The sequence below is a fragment of the Macaca thibetana genome, chromosome 3, assembly GCF_024542745.1.
Source record: "Macaca thibetana thibetana isolate TM-01 chromosome 3, ASM2454274v1, whole genome shotgun sequence".
NCBI classification, from domain to species: Eukaryota; Metazoa; Chordata; class Mammalia; order Primates; family Cercopithecidae; genus Macaca; species Macaca thibetana.
Window position 1 is genome coordinate 169,995,838 of NC_065580.1, and position 10,225 is coordinate 170,006,062.

Consider the following 10,225-nt stretch of genomic DNA (forward strand, 5'->3'; position numbering starts at 1 on the left):
GTCTTTCTAGCAAAATCTTTTCTCTTGCTATTCAAAGGTTCTATGGTTAAGGTTGCTTCCTTGCCACTCAGTTTATGAGTAAGAGCAGAGATTACAAAATATCTCTGAAATAAGCAACTATGTCTGGAAGGGAGTAACAAAAACACAAAGCAAGCATCCAGCTGACCTCCCAAACTTTCAGCCATAATTTGGAATTCTGCACTGAGGGCTGAAAATTAGAAGGATATTAACATAAACTCCTTTCTCCTTTCCAGAAACCTCAGAGAATTTTATTTACATCACTTACGACGAAAGGAAAACCAGGATAGAAAGAGAACACTAGGAAATGAGTAGATAGGTTCCAAATCTCTATTGAGATAGCATTGAGGATGAGCATTTCATCATGTGTGGATAATTGGCTTAGGATGGTTGTCATAGTGAGCCAAGTGCACATGCTGCCTCGTGATCATGGTGTCACAGCAACAGGCCCAGGAACCTGTCACCATGCTGCATGATGAAATGGCAAAATCAAAAGAGGCAATTTCCAGGAAGTATTTCTGACTTCTTGGTCCCACCTCTCTTCTTTCTTTAAATAGTGTGATTAAGCTTTGGCTAGATCTCATTTAACGAACAAAGTAAAATAATTTATTGTGTTCAAATAATGGGGACTTTAGGATTTAATATTCATTCAGGTTTGTTCTTTAAAATCATTGTTTTATGGAGAAATTCAATAAAATTAATTAACAGGCTGTGCTAGGGTACACTGGAGGGACAGAATGAATAGGATAGATAGATACACATATATAAAGGGGAGTTTATTAAGTATTAACTTACACAATCACAGGGTCCCACAATAGGCTGTCTGCAAGCTGAGGAGCAAGGAGAGACAGTGCAAGTTCCAAACTGAAGAACTTGGAGTGCGATGTTGGAAGGCGGGAAGCATCCAGTACCAGAGAAAGATGTAGGCTGGGAGGCTAGGCCAGTCTCTCCTTTTTGCCTTTTTCTGCCTGCTTTATATTCCTTGGCAGCTGATTAGCTTGTGCCCACCAGATTAAGGGTGAAACCGCTTTCCCCAGCCCACTGACTCAAATGTTTATGTATTCTGGTAACACTCTCCAGACACACCCAGGGTAAATACTTTGTATCCTTCAATCCACTCAAGTTGACACTCAGTATTAACCACCTAACTGGCTAAAACAAAACATATGCTCCAGAGGCACTCTATAGTTCAGTAAACCAAACCCTGAACAAGAGTGACTAAGAAATTTTAAAACTAAGACTCTTCTTTAGGAAGTGGCACTGTAGCAACCATTTCTCTTTAAGGAGAACTTTGGACACTATAAGCAAGCAGAAGACCTAGCTTCTGGAAAATACCCTCTGGGAATGCAACTTCACTCCTTTTTAGGTATGTTTATGAAAAAGGAGGGACAACAACAATCCATTTCCAAATATTTTAGGGTATTTTTAGTGCAAAAATGTAGAATGTTTTTATGCCTCTCACAGTGGATCCCTTCACAGAAGTAAGCGTTTATGGACATGGTACAACATAAATGCAGACTTCTAGGGAATGCAAGGCAAAGCAAGTATGACTGAGACTGGGAAGAAAAGATGTGTCCTCCAGAAATATACATACATTTCCCTAATGCAAGTTCTTGACGAGTATGATGGCACATATACTCCTAAATGCATGGAATTTTTAACAAGTACAGTGGGATGAATGAATAGATAGGTAAATTAGAGAGAGAGAGAAAGAGAGAGAGGGAAAGAAATGCATTCGACTATCATTCATAATATTGCTATGCAAAGCTGTACACACTTTCATGACGTCATCTACATATCACGTATTTGGAGTTCTTCTTTGAGAAATGCCTTCCTAGCAAAGTTACTAATTACAAAACATACCTTTTATTCACAAATGCAGCTTTTGACTGAAAAAGAAAACATTTGCAAGTTAATTACTAATTTAGTTTATCAGGCTTTGCTCCAGTCGAATTTTGTATATTAAAGAAAAATCAAATCCATTCTCAAAGACCAAAATATTTGCCAGCTGAAAATATTCAAGAATGATGGGAAAGATGTTTTTGAATGTAAATTTTATACATTTTTTTATGATTTAGCAATAGTTGCTGTATCAGTGAAGTAAATGTAACACCTCTTAAAATGATTACTATGAAAACAATCACCACTCATATAGAAGTCTTTACAGCTCAGGGATCGAAAGCACATGCAGGACTTTGGGCAAATTATTTTATTCCTTGAGCTTTAACTTCCTATCAATGATACACAGAGCTTATTCTATTTCATGGGATTACCGAATGAGAAAACATATAAATCAGTGGTTTATGACAATGCCACACACCTCCAAAAACTTCAGTAATGTTTCCTACTATTATTTGATAATAGGTGCCTTACAGCTGGCTTATATATAGGCCTACCTTGTTATTGTGAAGACATATTTCACATATACCATCTATCAAAATTCGCACAAATTATAAACTCTGTAAAGTTTCATATAAGCCACATTTAGTTATTGATAATGTGTAAACAAAACTGAAAAAGCTGTTTTAAATCCAATCAACTGAAGTTTGAGAGTGGAACCACGGTTCTTCCTAAAATCTGAAAATGAGCTTTCAAGTACCATGTTGTAACTGCTGGATTTTTCAGGAACTGGCATGTATTATAAACTGGACTTTGTTTACAGATTTTTTTTGTCCTTATTTAACTATCTATATGCTCTAACTGTGCAGTGCTTCTGGACTTGCATGCATACACATTTTGTTAATTAGTCATATTTACTCATACGTGTTAAGTCATTTTTTAAAACTCAGAGAGTTCTGTAAGGCAGGTTATGAGAAAGAGTAGGTGCTTCAATTTTCACTATTTTTGTCCTCTCCAGAAGCAAACATATTAAACTCTTTTAATGGATTACTTTGTATTTGTATCTGTGATGGTTAAAAATATGCATCAACTTGAAGGGGTCATGGGGTGCCTAGATATTTAAACATTATTTCTGAGTGTGTCTGCAAGGATGTTTCCAGGTAAGATTAGGATGTGAATTAGCGGATTGAGTAAGGGAGATTAGCCTTCGCGGTGTGGATGGGCATCATCCAATCCGTTGAGTGGCTGGAATACAACAAAAAGGCAGAGGAAGGAGAAGTTGCTGTCTCTGCGGACTATGTGAACTGGGACATCAGCCTTCTCCTGCCCTTGGACTGGGACTTACATCATCAGTGCTCCTGATGGTTGATCTAGGCCTTCGGACTTGGACTGGTTGATCTAGGCTTGCTGTGGTCTTGATACCTCTTTTGCATCTTCCTACGAATTTACTTTGCCTCCCACTTCTGCTACATCTCATGTTTTCTTGTTTCTTGGTTTTCTTCTTGACTTTAGCAGAACACAACTTCCTGAAAAAGGTAAAAGGATCACAGACTATATATATATATTTCTTATCTTATCCGTAAACCCACACTAGATATTTGGCTTAACAGTTTTGTTGTAGATTATTTGTGCTAAGAATGTGAAAATATTTCTCCTGTGTCTTCAGGTTTCCAGCGTTCTATTAAGAAATGTGATGGCCTTCTGATATTTTATTCTTTGCATAAAACTCTCTCTAGAAAGTTGTAGAGGCTTCTCTTTGCCTCCATTATTCTAAAATTTTAATTATGTTTCTTGGTCTGGGTCTATTTGCATTTATTGTGTAAGACATTTGGGACTCTATTAATTAGAAAAAATAATTATTTTATTTGTTATTTTTAGAGACAGGATTTCTTTCTGTTACCCAGGCTAGAGTGCAGTGACACAATCACAATTCACTGAAACCTCAAACTGCTGGACTCGGGAGATCCTCCCTCCTCAGCCTCCTGAGTAGCTGAGACTACAGGTGTGTCTCACTCAGCCCAGGTAATTTTTTTTATAATGTTTTGTAGAAATGGAGTGTCACATTGTTGCCCAAGCTGGTCTCAAACTCCTGGCCTCAAGCAATTCCCCCACCTCAGCCTCCCAAAATGCTGGAATTACAGGTGTGTGCCACCACCCCTGGCTTAAAACTCACTTTCTTTAGTAATGAATATATTTTTAAAATACATTTGTATGGTAATTTTCTTATCTCTGTTTTCTCAATTTTCTCATTCTGTTACTCCTGTTATTAGGATCTCCTAAGCAAATCATCTAATTTTCTTATCTTCTTTTCTGTTTTCTATCTCTGTTTGCTCTGATTTCTAGCTATCTTCAATGTTATATTCCACTTCTCCCACACAGTTTTTCATTTATATCAGCATATTTTTGGCGTCAAGAGCTTTTTTTTTTTTTTTTTCAGAGTCTTGCTCTGTTGCCCAGGCTGGAGTGCAATGGCATGATCCCAGCTCACTCCACCTCCCAGGTTCAAGAAATTCCAAGAGCTTCTTCATATTTTATGAAGTGCTTCATAAGACACATTTCTTGGTTCATGTTTTGTTTTCCCTCCTGGAATATTAATATCTTTGGGATATTCTTCTACTTATACATTGCTTATTAACTATTTATCTTTCTGATTTCTTTTTCCAAAATGTTATTACTATTATCTGCTACCCTCTTCTATTTCTCATTGTAGGTGTATTGCTTTTCAAAAAATTTATTTGGCAGCTATTTTTAAAGAGCTTTTAAGGGGCTCCAGAATAATTTATGTATTCAGCCCTCCATGTTTAAGCAGCTCATATTCACCTGTTTCAAAAATCCTTCCTATACACACATGATTCAGAATCAAAATTCAGATTTATCTCCAGGACAAATAAGTTTAAAGCAACTTATGTGGCTGGGCGTGGTGGCTCATGCCTGTAATGTCAGCACTTTGGGAGGCTGAGGTGGGTGGATCACCCAAGGTCAGGAATTCAAGACCAACCTGGCCAACATGGTGAAACCCCCTCTCCACTAAAAATACAAAAATTAGCCGGGCATGATGGTGGGCACCTGTAGTCCCAGCTACTTGGGAGGCTGAGGTGGGAGAATCACTTCAACCTGGGAGGCTGAGGTTGCAGTGAGCCGAGATTGCACCATTGCACTCCAGCCTGGGCAACAAGAGCGAAACTGGGTCTCAAAAAAAAAAAAAAGAAAAAAAAAATCTTAGGTGGACTTCCAGCTGCTCCTTCCTGGACAACTCACTCTCAACTGCAAAACTGAGTATATGGTCTATTTTTCTTTTTCTTTTCTACTTTAGTTTGCATTCTTGATCTTGTTTAAATGTCTAGACTTTTTCCAGACTGTTCCTTCAAAGCCCTGTTTTCACTTGTGAATGCTTCTTGATCCTGTTCCATTCTGTAACAGTGCCATCTCATAGACATTTAATGAGAATCACAAATGTGAGCCATGTATGTCATTTAAATTTTCTAGGAGCCATAAAAAAGTAAGAAGAACAGATGAAATTAATTTTAGCAATAACATTAATCTAATGTACCCCAAATATTATTTTAACATGCAATCAAATATATAAAAAAAGTTTTTTTTTAATTTTGCATATTGGGTCTTCAAAATCTGGTGGGTAGTTTGCCCTTATATCACATTTCAACTTGGGCCAGCCACATTTGAAGTTCTCAACAGACATGTGACTAGTGACTACCATATTGGATACCATAGTTTGAGGTACTTGCAATAGAAAAATCTAGAACCATGGTATTTGCCTCTAAATAGCTTATAGTCAAATAAGTAAGATGCACACACGTAAAAAACTAGGAAAGCACTGTCTGATGACTGCAGTGATAGGAATTTCCAAGGAGAAAAGCATCTAAATAAGATGTCCCTTGCAGAAAACACATTCTTGAGAAAGGGATGCTACTTAGAGTAATAAAAGTAATTTCATATTATTGCCATAAATGGTACATGCAGGACATAATGCTATAGAGTTCATCAATGACGAATTTCATCAGCATTGCATGTTAGCCTAATATTTTTAAATTTAACTAGAAACCATAGGAAACAAGCAAATACTTTTAAATTTGGAAATGTTATAATCATGTGTTTGTGAAAATATTCTAATTGTACAATAGAGACTAGATGGACAAGGGCCATGTTGGAGGCAAGGAGATGAGATCAATATCTTAGGGAGTCTGCTAGTTAACGGGTGGCATGAGAGTAAACTAAGACAGTGGTTGTGGAAATGAGAAGATGAAGTAGATTGGAGACTTTTGAACAAGGTGGATTCACAATGGACTTGACTGTTTGGATGGGGTCAGGAGAAAGAAAAAGAGTAAGTGAGTGGGGGACATTATTATGACTCTATTTCTGATTTTGGGAGGGGGAAGATAATTTTATTCACCAAGATATAAATTACAGGAGCAAAAGCAGAAGATTTTTCTTTTTACTTTACGTTCCAGGATACATGTGCAGAATGTGTAGGTTTATTACATAGGTAAACATGTGCCATGGTCAAAAGCAGATTTGCGCTTAACAATGATGTGCTGCCTTGTAAGCATGATTTACTGTTGGAAAACTGAATAGAAATCCCCAGTGAGTAACTAAATATGGTTCTAGAGCTCAGCACAAATACAGAAGGATAAACATGAGAGTCTGTTCAGTATACACATACAGAACTTTTTCCATGACCTAAAATAAGCTAGAATCTCAGACATGATGTAGATGTCTTGAAAGGATGAAAAGTGAAATGAAATTAAAGACTATGTAGGAGTCTTTTTAACTGCAAACACCAAACACAGACATGCAACAAGACAGAAATTAAACACTTTACCAATGATTTACAAGTATATTTTAGTTGGCAAGACATTAAGTTTTCCATGCTGACAATATAGTAGATAAGTTTCTTAAATAAACTCAGGAGACAGCCCAAGCATGATTATTAAATTTTCTCCAAAGATAATTTAAAAGTTATTTGGAGAGTTCACCAACATGTGATCAAAGAAAGATGATAGAGCTGAGTGAAGGGAAGATCTGTTTGCCCTTGTCACATTACATGCGCTTTGTATCTCGTTCACCAAGTTGTCTCTGGTGTACCCTTCAGCAATGTTTTGTTGCCTAATAAAGCCCAGCACATGATAATGTCCCTCTAGAGGAATCTATAATAGATTTGAAAGCATTTAGAATGGTTTACAATCTTAGGTTATGGGAGAAGTTTTAAGCATCACTTTCATTACTTTAATTGTGTAATTAAAGCTAAGGCAATAATAACAATAGCAAACATCAACTGAATACATGCTAATGAGTGCCATATTAGTGCTTCGCACAATTCAGATAGTTTAATCCTCACAACAAGGCAATAGGTAGGGACTATTTTTGTATCCACTTTTATTCTTTCTCTCTTATTTCTCTCCTTTCCCCTGTTTCCCTTTGTTTGACAGGAGGGCTACACTTCCCAGGCACTTACTTCAGCTGGTTTCTTGCTGGATTCAACCAATGGGAGGCACTGATGTGAGATGAGATGATGGAAGGAAAGACGAGGACAGGACAATTCTCCTTCTCTTTCTCCTGGACAGCAGCAATCTCCTTTCAAACTCCAGCTCTTGCTTGGTATGCAGTCTGCACCACACGGCAGCACCCTCCATGGTATGGCCTCCATGGGATGACCCATAATCTGGGGTTTGGGAATGCCACTTCCTCCTGCTGCCCTTCTAGCCCTGGGCGCACTGGTGACTTCCCGCTCTTGTTAATCTCTAGTGTCTCAGCATTTCCTGTTTGGCTTCTCAGTTCTTCCCTTACCTGTGTAATTAGTGTTCAGTATTATATTTATGTGGAATGTTTCTGCTTTCCTAATTGAATACTGAATTACATATCTATATATACTTGTTTCTTTATATGTTTACATATATAATTATATGTTTATATATTATACATTATATATTCATATAAAATATATGTTTATATTTTATACATATAAACATACACACATGACCTATTATATACTTATTTTGTATTCAAGAGAAAGAGGAATCCTTAATGTTTATTACAACTTTGCGAGATAAGTACTAAGTATTATCCTTTTTGTTGTTTTTACTTTTTTACAGTAAATAATGGACTTCTATTTCAATACTGCTTTTAAGTTCAAAAAAGTACTCACACATTGTCTCTCCATCTTTTGGCTGGTTTTAACCTCTCATTGACACTAATCATATGATGCTATTTTAGTTTTTCATTGCTGTGGTGAAAAATCACCACAAATTTAGGGGCTTGAAATAACACATGTTTATTATCTTCTAGTTCTGCAGGTCAGAAGTCTGGCTTGGATATCACTGGGCTAAAAAGAAGCTGTTGGCAGGACTGCACTCTTCCTGGAAGTCCTAGAAGAGAGTGTGATTCCTTCTCTTTTTCTGCATCTAGAGGTTGCTGTATCCCTTTGATCATGGTACCTTCCTCCATTTTTAAAGCCAGCGACAGCAGGTCAAATCCTATTCACTTTGCATCACTCTGATTCTTCTTTTGCCTCCCTCTTTCACTTTTAAGGATCCTTTTGATGATATTGGGCCCAGCAGAATAATCTCCCTGCTTTAAGATCAGCCAACTAGCATCCTTAATTCTATCTACAACCTTAAGTTCTCCTTGCCATGTCATAGGATATATTCACAGGTTCCAGTGATTATGCTGTTGACATCTTGGTGGGGGGCATTATTCTGTGTACTACAGGTACTTTTTATTTTTTTATAATATGGTCATTTCCTACTAGATTATGAGCTCTTTATGGATATATCTTATATCTCTCTGCTTTCTCTACAGTGCATTGCACAAAATAGGAGGTCAGTAGAAGTGAAGCACCTGCTTCCTTTCTTGATGCTGGTCCACCAAGAGCTTATCATAGTAAAAGCCTCTAACAAAATACACAAAAGCTCTTGGAGTAAGTTACACTTCTTATATTTGTTCTACAAAGATCAGCTATAAATATATGTAGAGTACAAACTGTTGAGCGTCTTGAGCTACTGCTGAAGTGTGCCCACAAAATGAGAGAGAAGTGAAGAACCCATTAAGTTATGCCAAGCTGCAGATGACAAGGCAATATGGCAGCAGCTTCCATGTGGCCTGAGCCCCCATGAGCTCAGATGTTGGATGTTCCCATTCCTCACTGCCAGAGAAAAGTCACTGTACTTGAAAAACAGAGAACCATCTGTATTAGCTCTCCCAGATAAATTCCAGTTTGTTAATGCCTTTAGAAATGGGTTTATTTGGGACATGATGGAACAAGTATATAGTTGAGGCATCTATATTTACATATCTTTGGTATGCAGGCTAATGTGTGTAAAAGTTGTGTAATACTAAAGAAGAAGCAGATAGGATATAACAGAATATGTTCATCTAAACCATTCTGGAGAAGAAAGAGGAAATAAGTAAAAGAGGTATAAAAGAAACTGGGTGTAGACTCACAAACCCAACAAGCAAGCCAAAGGTTTGCTGGGAATTTCTCAGAACTATCTTAAATTTTTTTTCAACTCATATTTTAGTTTTAGGGAGTACAAGTTCAGATTTGTTACATGGGTGAATTGCATGTCACTGACGTTTGCTGTATGAATGATCCCATCATGCAGGCAGTAAGCATGGTGCCTGCTAGATAGCTTTTCAGCACTCACCCTCCTCCCAACCTCCCCTCAAATAGTCCCAAGTGTCTGTTGTTCCCATCTTTATGTTCATGTGTACTCAATGCTTAGTTCTCATTTGGTTTTCTGTCCCTTCATTAATTTGCTCAGGATGATGGTCTCCAGCTGCATCCATGTTGCTGCAAAAAATAATTTCTTTCTTTTATATGGCTGTGTAGTATTCCATGATATGTATATACCACATTTATCCAGCCCAATGTTGATGGGAACCTAGGTTAATTGTATGTCTTTGCTATTGTGAATAGTGTTACAATGAACATCTGAGACATGTGTCTTTCTGGTAGAACATTTATTTTCCTTTGAGTATACACCCAGTAATGGGATTGCTAGGTTGAATGGTTTTAAGTTCTGTTTTAAGTTCTTTGAGGAAACTCCAAACTGCTTTACACAGTGGCTGAATTAATTTAAATTTCCACCAAGAGTGTATGAGCAATTCCTTGTCTGCACAACTTGACTGACATCTGCTATTTTTTGACTTTTTAATAGTAGCCACTCAGACTGCTGTAAGATAGTAGGTATCACATTGTGGTTTTGATTTGTCTTCCTCTGATGACTAGAGCTGTTGAGAATTTTTAAAATATATTTCTTGGCCACACATATGTCTTCTTTCAAGATGTGTCTGTTCATCTCTTTTGCCTATATTTTAAGGAGACTGTTTGTTTTTTGCTTATTGATTTAAGTTC

The 10,225-nt window shown here is 37.1% G+C and overlaps 1 long non-coding RNA gene across 1 annotated transcript in view; it reads right to left on the bottom strand.

The window, feature by feature from the left end:
- Nucleotides 1–7,494, bottom strand: part of LOC126949604 (uncharacterized) — a 62,586-nt gene extending 55,092 nt beyond the window's left edge. Inside the window, exons 1-2 of the long non-coding RNA XR_007723858.1 lie at nt 7,328–7,494; nt 3,203–3,383 (exon numbers count right to left, since the gene is read on the bottom strand). This is a non-coding gene — a long non-coding RNA (uncharacterized LOC126949604). The remainder of the gene's footprint in view (nt 1–3,202; nt 3,384–7,327) is intronic.
- Between the last annotated feature and the right edge of the window lie 2,731 nt (nt 7,495–10,225).